Source organism: Saimiri boliviensis, chromosome 15, assembly GCF_048565385.1.
Source record: "Saimiri boliviensis isolate mSaiBol1 chromosome 15, mSaiBol1.pri, whole genome shotgun sequence".
Classification (NCBI taxonomy): domain Eukaryota; kingdom Metazoa; phylum Chordata; class Mammalia; order Primates; family Cebidae; genus Saimiri; species Saimiri boliviensis.
In genome coordinates, this window is record NC_133463.1 from 33,062,088 (window position 1) to 33,075,593 (window position 13,506).

General features: G+C 39.4%; 1 protein-coding gene across 4 annotated transcripts in view; it reads right to left on the reverse strand.

The window, feature by feature from the left end:
* Positions 1 to 13,506, reverse strand: part of TMEM67 (transmembrane protein 67) — a 93,348-nt gene continuing 79,842 nt past the window's right edge. For 3 of the 4 annotated variants that reach the window (XR_012514068.1, XM_003938764.3, XM_010349403.2), the window contains one exon: positions 1 to 13,506. This exon is cut by the window's right edge. The gene's annotated coding sequence lies outside the window, so the exon portion shown is untranslated. The other variant, XR_012514069.1, reaches the window with a different exon arrangement.

Sequence of the window (13,506 nt, forward strand, 5' to 3'; positions counted from 1 at the left end):
GATGTTTTGATTTTTATTTAGAGAATTTGAATAATATAATTTAAGATTTACCGAGGATGTCCCTCCTATGTACTCTCATTTTACCCTAATAGTCTCCGGCATAGAAACACTGGGGTGAGTTTATTTATTTATTTATTTATTTATTTATTTTGAGACAGAGTTTTGCTCTTGTTACCCAGGCTGGAGTGCAATGGCGCGATCTCGGCTCACCGCAACCTCCGCCTCCTAGGTTCAGGCAATTCTCCTGCCTCAGCCTCCTGAGTAGCTGGGATTACAGGCATGCGCCACCATGCCCAGCTAATTTTTTGTATTTTTAGTAGAGACGGGGTTTCACCATGTTGACCAGGATGGTCTCGATCTCTTGACCTTATGATCCACCTGCCTTGGCCTCCCAAAGTGCTGGGATTACAGGCATGGGGTGTGTTTATTTAACTATTCTTCCATGAGATTGTTGGTTCCATGAGGAGGAGACCACATCTGCCTTGCTCACCATCAGATCCCTAGTATAGCTCTTGTGTCAGATTGTAATATGCATGCAATACATATGTGAATATCTAAATCCATGAACGATGGCAATTAATCTGTTTCATTTAACTAGTTGCATGGAATGCTAAGATATCTTTCTTGATTATATCAATAGAATATTTTACATGGCCTATCAGAATAACAGAAGTGGCTAGGTGTAGTGGCTAACGCATGTAATCCCTGCACTGTGGGAGCCCGAAGTGGGCAGATCACTTGAGGTCAGGAGTTTGAGACCAGCCTGGCAAACATGGGGAAATCCCGTCTCTACTAAAAATACAACAATTAGCTGGGCATGGTGGCACTTGGGAGGCTGAGGCAGGAGAATTGCTTGAACCCAGGAGGCAGAGGTTGCGGTGAGCCAAGATCACGCCACCGCACTCCAGCCTGGGCAACAGAGTGAGACTTCCTCTAAAAAAAATAAAAAAAATAAAAAAAAAAAATCATAGAAGCGTACGGCTATATAGGCTTTATGAGCAATTTAGTGCAGTGGTTTTCAACTTTAGATGCCCATTTGTTTTTGTTTTCTGAGACGGAGTTTTGCTCTTGTTGCCAGGCTGCAGTGCAGTAGCGCAGTCTCGGTTCACTGCAAGCTCCACCTCCCGAGTTCAAGCAATTCTCCTGCCTCAGCCTCCTGAGTAGCTGGGACTACAGGCGCATGCCACCATGCCTGGCTAATTCTGTATTTTTAGTAGAGACAGTTTCACCGTGTTGGCCAAGTTGGTCTCAAACTCCTGACCTCAAGTGATCCACTTGCCTTGGCCTCCCAAAGTGCTGGGATTACAGGTGTGCACCATCATACCTGGCTAATTTTTGTATTTGTAGTAGAGACAGGGTTTCACCATGTTGGCCAGGCTGTCTCAAACTCCTAACCTCAAATGATCTGCCCACCTCGGTCTCCCAAAGTGATGGGATTACAGGCATGAGCCATCACACCTGGCCTCCTTACATATTCTGGATAGTAACCCCATATCATGGTATGGTTTGCAAACATTTTCTTTTCATTTATTTAAAATATATTTTACTGTTCCTTGTGGAGCAGGACTACCGCATAGGCAGAGTGCCTAGAACAGCAGCCTGTATTGTATTTTAAAGTCAGGTAGTATGATGCCTCTAGATTTGTTCTTTTTGCTCAAGATTGCTTTGGTTATTTGGGGTCTTTTGTGGCTTTATATAAATTCTAGGATTTTTTTTCTATTTTTGTGAACAAATGTCATTGGTATTTTGATAGAAATAGCATTGAATAATATAGATCACTTTGGATAATATAGACATTTTAACAATATTAATTATTCCTATCCATACACTTGGGATATCTTTCCATTTATTTGTGTCTTCCTCAATTTCTTTCATTAATGTTTTCTAGTTTTCAGTGTATAAGTCTTTTGCCTCCTTGGTTAAATTTATTCCTGTTTAAATTTTTTGTAAATAGGGTTTTAAAAAATTTCTTTTTCAGATAATTCATTGTACTACATAGAAACTCTGATTTTTATATTTTGAATTTCCATCCTGTAATTTTGCTGAATTTGTTTATTAATTCTAACAGTTTTCTGGTGAAGCATTTAGGGTTTTCTATATATAAGATAATGTTGTCTGCAGAGACAACTTAAGTTCTTCTGTTCTAATTTGGACTCCTTTTATTTTTTCTCTCGCCTAACTGTTCTGGCTAGGACTTCCAGTACTATGTTGAATAGAAATGGTGAGTGGGTATCCTTTTCTTGTTCCTGATCTTAGAGAAAAAGCTTTCAACTTTTCACCACTGAGTGCGACATTAGCTATGGGTTTGTCATATATGGCCTTTATTGTATTGGGTTACAATACAATATTGGCGTACATTCCTTTTATATCTAATTTGTTGAGAGTTTTTATTATGAAAGGATGTTGAATTTTGTCAGATATTTTTTCTGCATCTATTGTGATAACCATATGATTATTGTCCTTAATTCTTTAAATGTGATATATCACATTTGTTGATTTATGTATGTTGAAGCATTCTTGCATCCCTGGGATAAATCCCATCTGATTATGGTGAATGATTCTTATGATGTACTGTTGAACTCGGTTTACTAGTATTTTGTTGAGAATTTTTACATCTATGTTTATCAGGATTATTGGCCTATAATTTTCTTTTCTTATAGTGTCCTTGTCTGGCTTTGGTATCAGGGTAATGCTGGTCTTGCAAAATGAGTTTGAGGTATTCCCTCTTCTTCAATTTTTTGAAAGAGTTTAAGAAATATTATTAGTTCTTTTTAAAAATTTTTTCTTTACTTGAAATTTTGTTTTTTCAAGAGATAAACAAAATTGACAAACCTTTAACTAGACTAAGAAAAAAAGAGAGAAGACTCCTTCTCTCTTTTTTGCCCGCCTGGCCTTTTGCGAAGACTCTCTCTTTAAAGAAGACTTTCTCTAAATAAATGAAAGAGGAGATATTACAACTGATAGCATAGAAATACCAAGGATCATAAGAGACTATTCTGAACCAATTATATGCCAACAATTGGATAAGTTAGAGGAAATGGATACATTCCTCAACACATGTAACCGACCAAGACTAAATCATGAAGAAATAAAACATATGGCTAGGCGTGGTGGCTCACACCTGTAATCCTAGCACTTTGGGAGGCCAAGGTAGGTGGATCACCTGAGGTCAGGAGTTCAAGACCAGCCTGACCAACATGGTGAAACCCCACATCATCTAAAAATACAAAATTAGCCAGGCATGATGGCACATGCCTGTAATCCAAGCTGCTTGGGAGGCTGAGGCAGGAGAATCACTTGAATCCGGGATGCAGAGGTTGCAGTGAGCCAAGATCGCACCATTGCACTCCAGCCTGGGCAACAAGAGTGAAACTCCATCTCAAAAAAAAAAAAAAAAAAAAAAAAAGAGCAGATCAATAACCAGTAAGGAGATTAAAATGGTAATAAAGTCTCTCATCAAATAAAAGTCTAGGATCTGATAGCTTTATTGTTGAGTTCTATAAACCACTTACTCTTATCATTTGATATTTTCCTTTAAATTGACTCCGTTTTAAGCATTACAATTATTTTAAAAGAAAACTATATATCATTTGATAAAACTGGGCAATCTGTTTCACCTGCTATACATAGATGAAAGATAAAAATAAAAGTAAGGATAATAAAATATAATTCAGTTCTAGGTAGATAAAATTTTCTGCCAATGACTCTCAGCTGAAACTTGTCTCATTAAAAAGAAGTGCTTGGAAAAATATCATAAAATTGAAACCTTCTCCCTGACAAAAGGATTCAAAGAGAATTGAAACAGGGCAATATTTTTTTATTACATGTGAGTCATATAATAAATTCTGGCATAATTAATTCTGTTATTAATGAATACATTCTGCACTCACATAGCACCTGTAATTATTTTGGGAACCATAGTGGTCTACATAACATACTCCATAAAACACCACGCTGCAGGCACAACTGGAGAACTGCTTGTTTCATGAATACTTTTGCAATGGCCATCTAATCAGAATGGTTAAAGCTCAAAACACATTACAGGTAGAATTCTGGCATTAAAAAATTAGTATAAAATGGGGAAGAAAAGAAAAGGACAACTTTCTTTTGATATGCCCCCAAAAGGAAACATCTACCAAGAGCTTCTTTTATTGAGTTTGAAGCTTTTTACAAAGTACTAAGGAACCAAGTCTGATGCTGGTAACAAACCAATACACATTGTTTCAGGGCTCTCTTCAAGCAAATGAAGCAAAAACATGAAGTGCCGTTAAAAAGGTGACAATAAAGAGATGCAAGACCCTACTGTTACTCGCAGCTAAGTCAAACGCAATTAACCTATGTTTTCTGAGGCAAAAAAAAAAAAAAAATTTGAGGCAAGATTTTTCTTATCAGACATGCCTCAATAGGTTGAACCAGTGGTACAGGACAAATGATGAAGGGGCGTAAAACTCATGTGTGCTTCCCCAAGCATTACTCTACAATGAGAAAACATTTGCTGGAACAAGCCTTATACTCTCCATAAAATGCGGACTTGGCACTCATTCCATTTCTGTTTTTGGAGACTGAAAATGTCTTTTGTCTACTGGTGCTGTTTAAAAGTTGTCTAATCAACATCGGCACAATGCTCTGTCCCTCCTGAGAAAGCCAGCTGGGATCTTTGGTTCTATCGGGGAGCAAGTTTTAATACAGCCACTTTCCTTTCAACATATTGGCTGGGAAATCTCCCCTGCCGGGAAGTGGAAAGCTTTAATTCTGTGAACCATCAAAGCTTTTTCTTATACATGGGGTACAATAACCTTTCCTTTTCAGAAGGTCTAATCCAATAGCCTCCCGGACCTCAGGATGTCACCAAATGGCATGTGCGTGCAAGAAGAACAAAGGAGGAAACCATTCAAAGCCGAGCTGTGTATTGCATAACACCTTGAATTAGAAAATCCACGACCCATAAAACGCTTACCTACTTTGTGGAGTTTAAATAAAGCAGAGTGCTGCTCCTCTTTAAAGAACTACTTTACAGTTATCTTCCTGTCAGAATTCCAATTATTCTATGACTCAGTGGGTATGTGTTTAGCTTTTTGAAAACTTTTTTTGGGGTAAGAATGTGAACAAGTTTTTATGAGAAGTTTGTAAAGGAAAAGTTTATCTAATAATGTCCAGCTTCATCAAACACAAATACATTTTATTTCACTATCTGAAATAAAATATTTTCTTAATGTTTTAATAATTGGATCTTGTCTATAAGATAGATGAACATTTTCTCTGGTACATCTGAAAAACACAGTAATTCCCTCCTACTTAGGAATTAACTGATATCTGTGACAGGGCTGGGAGTATTCAACATACGCCTCTCTCAGACCTTTGGACTAAGGTTTCCATATAAGAAGAATCAGACTGAAAATTTTTATGTACCAGGGATTCATTTTTCCTAATTTTTACAAAACCTGTGCGTAGGCACTTTTTGTTTCATCTGTACCAAAGAGTAGCTGCTGCTCACTTTCTCCACTTCCACTTACCTCTGGGCACATGACTAGATGACATTTCTCAACTCCCCTTGCAGATAAGCATGGCTTTGTGACTCATTCTGGCAGAAGGAACATGCACGGAAGAGATGCGCCCACCTTCAGCCTGGCCCGGAGAAACTTCTCACATGCGGTCTTCTTGTCCACAATCCACTCGCTGAGTGGCAAAGGACCCAGGCAAAGATGAAGAGGCTCTAAGAGGGTATCCAAGTCACAAAATGAGCAATCACATGCCAGTCATCAATATCCACAATGTTGAACTTTGAGAAATAAATTTTTATTGTTTAGATCCCTGATATGTTAGAGTGCTATTGTTTTTGTTTTTAAAGTAGCTCTTAATATAACACATCACATGATGTCCTTGCTTCTCCCTCTGCTCTCCTTTCTTTCTTGCTTCTGGTATCTTTCTTTATCATATGATTAGGTCTTTCTGATTTAATAACCAAGTCGAAATGCCCTTAGTGGATTTAGAATTAAACCCTCGACTGTGTTGAAATAATGAGCAAACTCGATTAATTTAACTTAGAGAAAAGGTTTCACCAATTGGACTCTTTTTTTTTTTTTCTTTTTTAAAAATTTCTTCTTCTTCTTTTTTTTTTAATCTTTTTGTTTGCCTTTGGCTACCCAAATCAAAAGGATAATTCGACTTTTTAAAAAGTTTACAAGTTAAATATTTAAGATTACTTTTATTAAACAACTGCTTGAGTGGATGAGCATTTATCTAGTTTAGAGAGCACATAAGAATCATGGTAATTGGGACAAACATGGTGATCTTAGCACGAGTGACCCAGCAGATGTATATAAGATAAGCCTCTGCTGATAAAGAGGAAAACCAACGTGCATGACCTTGGAAAGAGAGACTTGAAAACTCAGCCAACTTTCTTTATTTGAATGGCCCTGCGGCTTCTGGTGGGCACACATAGACATTGAAATAGAGTCACAGATCTGTAAGAGCAGGCCAGAATGAGTATTAGTACTGCAAACAACTGGGTGAAGCTTCGAACATCATTAAAGTTTCAAAAAAGCTTTTCACAAAAAAATCTAAAACTAAAATTCCAGTCTGATTTTGCATAAGCTGCTTTCTTTCAGACTCCGTTTAGTGGTTAACTCACACTCTTCTCTTCTCCATGTAGGTGGTTTTCAAACTGGGCTCAGTGAAACCTGTTCAGAGGCTGTCTCAAGAAGTGGGCTCTGGGAAACTCACTCTGGATTTAACCAGAAAAGCTTCATTTTGAGCTGTTTTGCAAACTGGGTTTTAGCATAAGCATTTCTTGTGTGTATGTGTGTGAGTGGAAAGTTTCCTTGGCTTTAAAGGGGTACTGACCATTGCCTTATGCCTTACCTGGACATGACCTCTATTCTCAGAGTTTTAGTCTCACAAATACCCAGTGGTGTCCAAATTTGAATCTATGGCACATGTCTTTTCTGAGCCCCACCCCCTGCCCCCATAGTTCCACTCATATTTCACCTCTGCTTACTGGATGTCTCATCACACCTCGTCACAATATTCCTGAAATAGAACGTATTATCCTGCCTACTCTTCTTTCTTAATTAATAACATCACCATCCACTCGATTACTCAACATAAAATTCTGAATCATTCTGACCCCCTTTCCTCTCCCTCACTGTATCCAATCTGTCATTCGGTTCTGTTTTGTAAAACGACCTAAATATCCTTTAAATATGTCCTTTCTCTCCATCCTCACTGCCACTGCCTTGGCATAGGCACTTGTCATCATCCTTCATCTGGATCATTAAAATAGTCTCCAGATGGCTCTCATGTTGCTCTGCTTCGTGGCTGCCTTGATGGTTTATCTAAAATACAGTAGAATGCATAACAGTTAATATTTACGTTTAGCTTTGTAGTCAACCAATGCTTTCATGTACATTGTCATATTTAAGTCTCACAACATTCCAGCAAAAAGACATTGTTATTATTCTTAATTCAGAACAGGAAAATGATGCCTAAGAAAATTACCTTGAACAAGGAATCTCGACAAGTTATAGAACTGTTCTTTGAACCCAGATCCAAAGACTCTAAAGTTTATACTGATGACATTTAGCCATACCTCCAAACAGGCATCATCATGCCTAAAAGAGAAAGTGCAGAACTTTTAGTCTGAGAAAGCCTCTTTATAGTCATGCCCCACAGAGCATATTTAGTAGTTAACAGCGTTCTGGAGTTAGAACTCACATTACAGTGTGAAACCTAAGAAAAATTACATAAACTCTGTAATCTGAAAAGTTTCTTAGTTTCTTCATCTGTGAAATCCGGCTAATAATAGAGTTTATCCTACAAGGTTGTTGTGGGGCTTAAATAAGGTTGTGCATGTGAAGCCCTTCACACTTGGCCTGTCCCAGAGAAAGTGCTCAATGAATGTTGGCTGTTGGTACCAATCTATCAGCCTCATTCTGCACCATTTCCTTTCCGTCTTCCACCCTTCAAGCAGAGCAGAACACACTCTCTGCTATTTCTTCTTTGAAGCCTCAAAAATTCAGGTTGATGACTCCCCAGCCACTTTATACCACCCCCTACAGTTAGATACTTGGTCAGAGAATATAACCTCTCACTAAGTCAGCAGCGGATTGTTGCCTGGGGTTGGTGAATAGGGCCTTGAGAAAGTCCCCACACAACAGAATGTTCTTCCCTCAAACTCTCGCTGGTCTCCTGCTTTCGGCTTCCCATCTCCCCCTTCCCCTGCCATTTCTGACTTCAGATGTTCCCCCAGGTTTGCCCTGGCTCCACTTTCCAGCCAGCTTCCTGGCCCCAGTGTCATGGCAGCTATCTGACCTCAGCTCTATGCCAGTGCTGTGCTCCTGGGCAAGGCTTTGGCATCTTGGCCCTGCTGTCTCCGGCATCTGACCTCAGTCTGTCCTGTTTCTAGTTTTCCTGGAGCTGACAACTCCCAGGGACTGATCATAGCTCTTATCATACTGTTTCGTGTTATTTCTTTGTCTTTCTCGTTCATTAGACTGAACTCTTCCAGGACAGAAAGACCTTGCCTTTGATCTTGGTAGATCTTTCATAGCACTAGGTTTAGAATAAGTGAGTGCTTGTTGATTGAATAGACTATTCTTTCCCCGCATAGAGGTATCTGATAGCACAATCTTCTGAAACTGCTGTTGTTCAAACACATATAACTGTGGTAATATACGAGGTTTAATTTTTTTCCCCACCAGAATAATTTTGTAAAAACCTCACCTCTAAAATAGTTTTAAAAGATTATTTTCCATTAAGTGCTGACAAGTTTCTATAAATTCAACTATGTCATCAACTGTCCTCATTAATCTAGTTTCATTCTATTCATTTTTATTGTTAACTCTTTGCTTTTCATCAAGCACTTTGTTGATATTAATCCCTTACTCCTGTACATAGATTCCTTGAAAGGAGTTTGATTGCTGTGTTTTCTTGCAGCACCTTGCTGAGTAACTTTTTCGAAGTATAGCATATGCTACATAATATTGCCTAAATTGAAATACACAGAAATTTTTGCAGCTACAAAATAGCCTCATTTTGTTTGATTAAACCATCACAGCTTTCATTAATACATTTTTCTTTAACCACTGGGTCTTATTTTTATTTATTTATTTATTTGAGACGGAGTCTCGCTCTGTTGCCAAGCTGGAGTGCAGTGGCACCATATCGACTCACTGCAACTTCGGCCTCCTGCCTCCCGGGTTCAAGCGATTCTTCTGCCTCAGCCTCCTGAGTAGCTGGGACTACAGGCGCATGCCACCACATCCAGCTAATTCTTATATTTTTAGTAGAGACAGGGTTTCACCATGTTGGCCAGGGTGGTCTCAGTCTCCTGACCTTATGATCCATCTGCCTTGGCCTCCCAAAGTGCTGGGATTACAGGCATGCGTCATGCGCCTGGCCCTTATTTTTTAAATCTGTAAAACAGGAAGGTTCCTTAGATGAGCATCTTCTTTTTAACTCCACTGCCTCAGTGTATGGTTGTGAGATATGACTAAAAACTCTGGTGTCTCCTTGTCTCATGATCTCAAAATTAACAAGGGAAAAATTTTAACATTCTATTAGTTTACTAAAATGAAAAATGTTTGAAATTATTACTTTTTAAAAGAAATAAGCTTTAGAAAAATGCAAATTAATGCAACAACGAGATACCACTTTATATCTATTACCTAAAAACATACGGCTTAGGGAAATGCACATTAATGAAACAATGAGATACCACAAATTGCCTACCAAAACATAATTATCCCTGGTGTTGTGAGGCATTATTGTACACCACTGGTGGAAATGTAATTTGGTGCAATTTTTTCTTTTCTTTTCTGAGATGGAGTTTAACTCTTGTTACCCAGGCTGGAGTGCAATGGTGTGATCTCGGCTTACCTCAACCTCTACTTCCTGGGTTCAAGTGATTCTCCTGCCTCAGGCTCCTGAATAGCTAGGATTACAGGCATGCACCACCACACCTGGCTACGTTTTGTATGCAGGGAACCAGCCCCCACATCACCCGTGGGTATCCCAAGTTTGGTGGTGACAAAGGAATGAGAAAAAGACAGATTAAGAAGGCAAAAAGTGGGACCAGGGGGCCATCACTTGTAATGCAGGCAGTGAAGGCATTGAGCTCTGATATCCTACAGTATTTACTGGTTACAATCACTTTGATCTATAGGGTAGGCGGTGGAGTGTTGGTGGGGAGAGGGTGATGTGATGGTGGGATGAATCGGTGAGCCAGAACTGAATCAGTGAGCCAGAACTGGGGCATCATTCTAAAGATTGATAGCAGTGGCGGTTTGGGAGTTTCACAAAATAAGAGCATGTAGTTATCTTTAGCCTATCATCCATGTGCAGCTGGTGGAACTTGGGCCTTACAAGGAGACTACAAGTCTGGTTACGTCTTAGTGCTATGAAGGGGTTTTACGCCCTTGAGCACAGTGTTTATGGTTACAGAGCCTAGCTCACCCTGCACCAAAACATGAGGCATGGAGAAGTTTGTCTCCCCAGAGGCCTCCCGTAGTTTGCTACGGTTTGTTGTTCCCGGTTTATATGTTACTCATAACCAATTGATGTAGGCACTCTGTAAGTCCTTTCTCCTTTGCTACTTCCCCTAACGTTGTATTTTTAGTAGAGACTGGGTTTCTCCATATTGGTCATGCTGGGCTCGAACTCCCGACCTCAGGTGATCCACCTGCCTCAGCCTCAGAAAGTGCTGGGATTATAGGCATGAGCCACCACGCCCAGCCGATTCGGTGCAATTTTCATGGAAGGCAGTTTGACAGTATGTATTCACGAGACTTAAAAATGCATATAATGGCTGGGTGTGGTGGCTCACGCCTGTAATCCCAGCACTTTGGGAGGCCAAGGTGGGCAGATCACTTGGGCAGGAGTTCAAGACCAACCTGGCCAGCATGGCGAAACTCTGTCTCAACTGAAAATACAAGAATTAGCCAAAAGTCGCTTGAACCCAGGAGATGGAGATTGCAGTGAACCAAGATCGTGCTACTGCACTGCAGCCTGGGTGACAGAGTGAGACTCCGTCTCAAAAGAAAAAAAAAAAGCTTATGATTACTCATCTGACAAGGGGTTAATAACCAGAATATACGAGGAGCTCAAATAACTCTATAGGAAAAAAAATCTAGTAATATGAACAAAAGATGGACAAAATATTTGAATAGACATTTCTCAAAAGAAGACATAAAAATGGCAAACAGGCACATGAAAAGCTGCTCAATATAATTGATCATTAGAGAAATGCAAATCTAAACTACAATGAGATATCATTATTGATAGCAACAAGGTATCAGATAAAATGACTTCTATCCAAAAGACAGGCAGGAAAAAATGCTGGCAAGAATGTGGAGAAAAGGGAACCCTGTACACCCTTGGTGGAAATGTAAATTAGTACAACCACTATGAAGAACAATTTGGAAGCACCTCAAAAAACTAAAAGTTGAGCTACCATCACGATCCAGCAATCCCACTGCTGGGTATATACTCAAAAGAAAGAAAAATCAGTATATTAGTGAGATATCTACACTACTATGTTTGTTGCAGCATTGTTTACAATAGCTAAGATATGGAAGCAAACTAAGTGTCCACTGACAGATGAATGGATAAAGAAAATGTGGTACATATACATAATGGAGTACTATTCAGCCATAAAAAAGAATGAGATGTAGTCATTTGCAACAACATGGATGGAACAGAAGATCATTTTGCTAAATGAAATAAACCAGGCACAGAAAGGCAAACATCACATATTCTCACCTATCTGTGGGATCTAAAAATCAGAATAATTAAACTCATGGACTAGAGAGTAGCAGGATGGTTACCAGAGGCTGGGAAGGAGAGTGGGGGCTAGGAGGGAGGTGGGGATAGTTAATAGATACAAAAAATAGTTAAAAAGAATGAATAAGGCTGGGCGTAGTAGCTCACGCCTGTAATTCCAGCACTTTGGGAGGCCAAGGTGGGTGGGTCACCTGAGGTCAGGAGTTCGAGACCAGCCTGACCAACATGGAGAAACCCCATCTCTACTAAAAATACAAAGAATTAACCGGGTGTGGTAGCGCATGCCTGTAATCCCAGTTACTGGGAAGGCTGAGGCAGAATTGCTTGAACCTGGGAGGTGGAGGTAGTGGTGAGCTGAGATTGGCCATCGCACTCCAGCCTGGCTGACAGAGCGAGACATCGTCTCAAAAAAAGAAAGAATAAGACCTACTATTTGATAGCACAGTAGGGCGACTGTAGTCAATAATAGCTTAATTGCGCATTTTAAAATGACTTAAAGAGTATAATTGGATTGTTTGTAACTTAAGGAATAAATGCTTGGGGGCTAGATACCCCACTCTCCATGATGTGCTTATTTCACATTGCATACCTGTATCAAAACATCTCATGTACTCCATAAACATATACACCTATTGTGTACCCACAAATTTAAAACATAAACAAAATTGTTCTCATTAAAACAAAATAAATAAATAAAAACCCATATAACCTCTAAGCCAGAACTTACTCTTTTCAAATGTTCTCCTAAAAATATAACTGAAAATAGATGCAAAGCTCTAGCTAAATGGTGGTTCTCAGCATTTTGATTAGAAAAGAAGCTCATTGAATGTTTGCAAATTAAATGAAGTACCATTTTCCCAAACAAGCAAGGACAGATATTTAGGGCTAGTGCTCTGTAAAAATTGTGTGGCTGGATACACAATAGAGAAGAAACATCTAATCGCTCCTCTCTGAGGCTGAACCACTGGTGGGTGGGAGGTAAAGGCCACTTTCCTTTATCCCTTCCCCAGCTCCATTTCAGGACAAACCAGAGGAAACTGAGCATCTTACAATCTGAGCAGTAAAAAGCTAGAAGGTAGGAGAGGAAGAAAGGAGGCCAGGTTGGACCTACTTCCAGACCCCAGCAGAAGGGCAGGTTCCAGGACACCAAGGAGACCAGGGGCAAGGAAAGCTCTCTTGTGCCACCTTCTAATCCCCACGTGTGTATGCATCAAACAGAAAGGCTTCCTTCTGCTCATAGGCTGTACTGATGATTCTTCTAAATAGTTAGGATATATTTTAAAGTTTATGACAGAAAATAATTTAAAAGTCCAACAATGGAAGATGGATTGAAGAAAATGTTCATAAAAGACTAACATGAAATCATATTACGATACATAGTTGAGTGAGAAAAAGCAGGTTACAAAAATGTATGTAAAGTTATCTCATTTCTGTAAAATATAATACATACACACATATATATGTACAGTCACAAACAGAAAAAAATATGGAATGGTGATATAGTTTCAATCTGTGTCACCACCCAAATCTCCTGTCAAACTGTAATCCCCAGCGTGGGAAGTGAGGCCTGGTGGGAGGTGATTGGAGCATGGGGGTGGTTTCTCATGAATGATTTAGCACCATCCTCTTGGTGCTGTTCTCGTGACAGTGAGTGAGTTCTCATGAGATCTGGTTGTTTAAAAGTGTGTAGCACCTTCCTTCTTTTCTCTTGCTTCTACTCTGGCACCT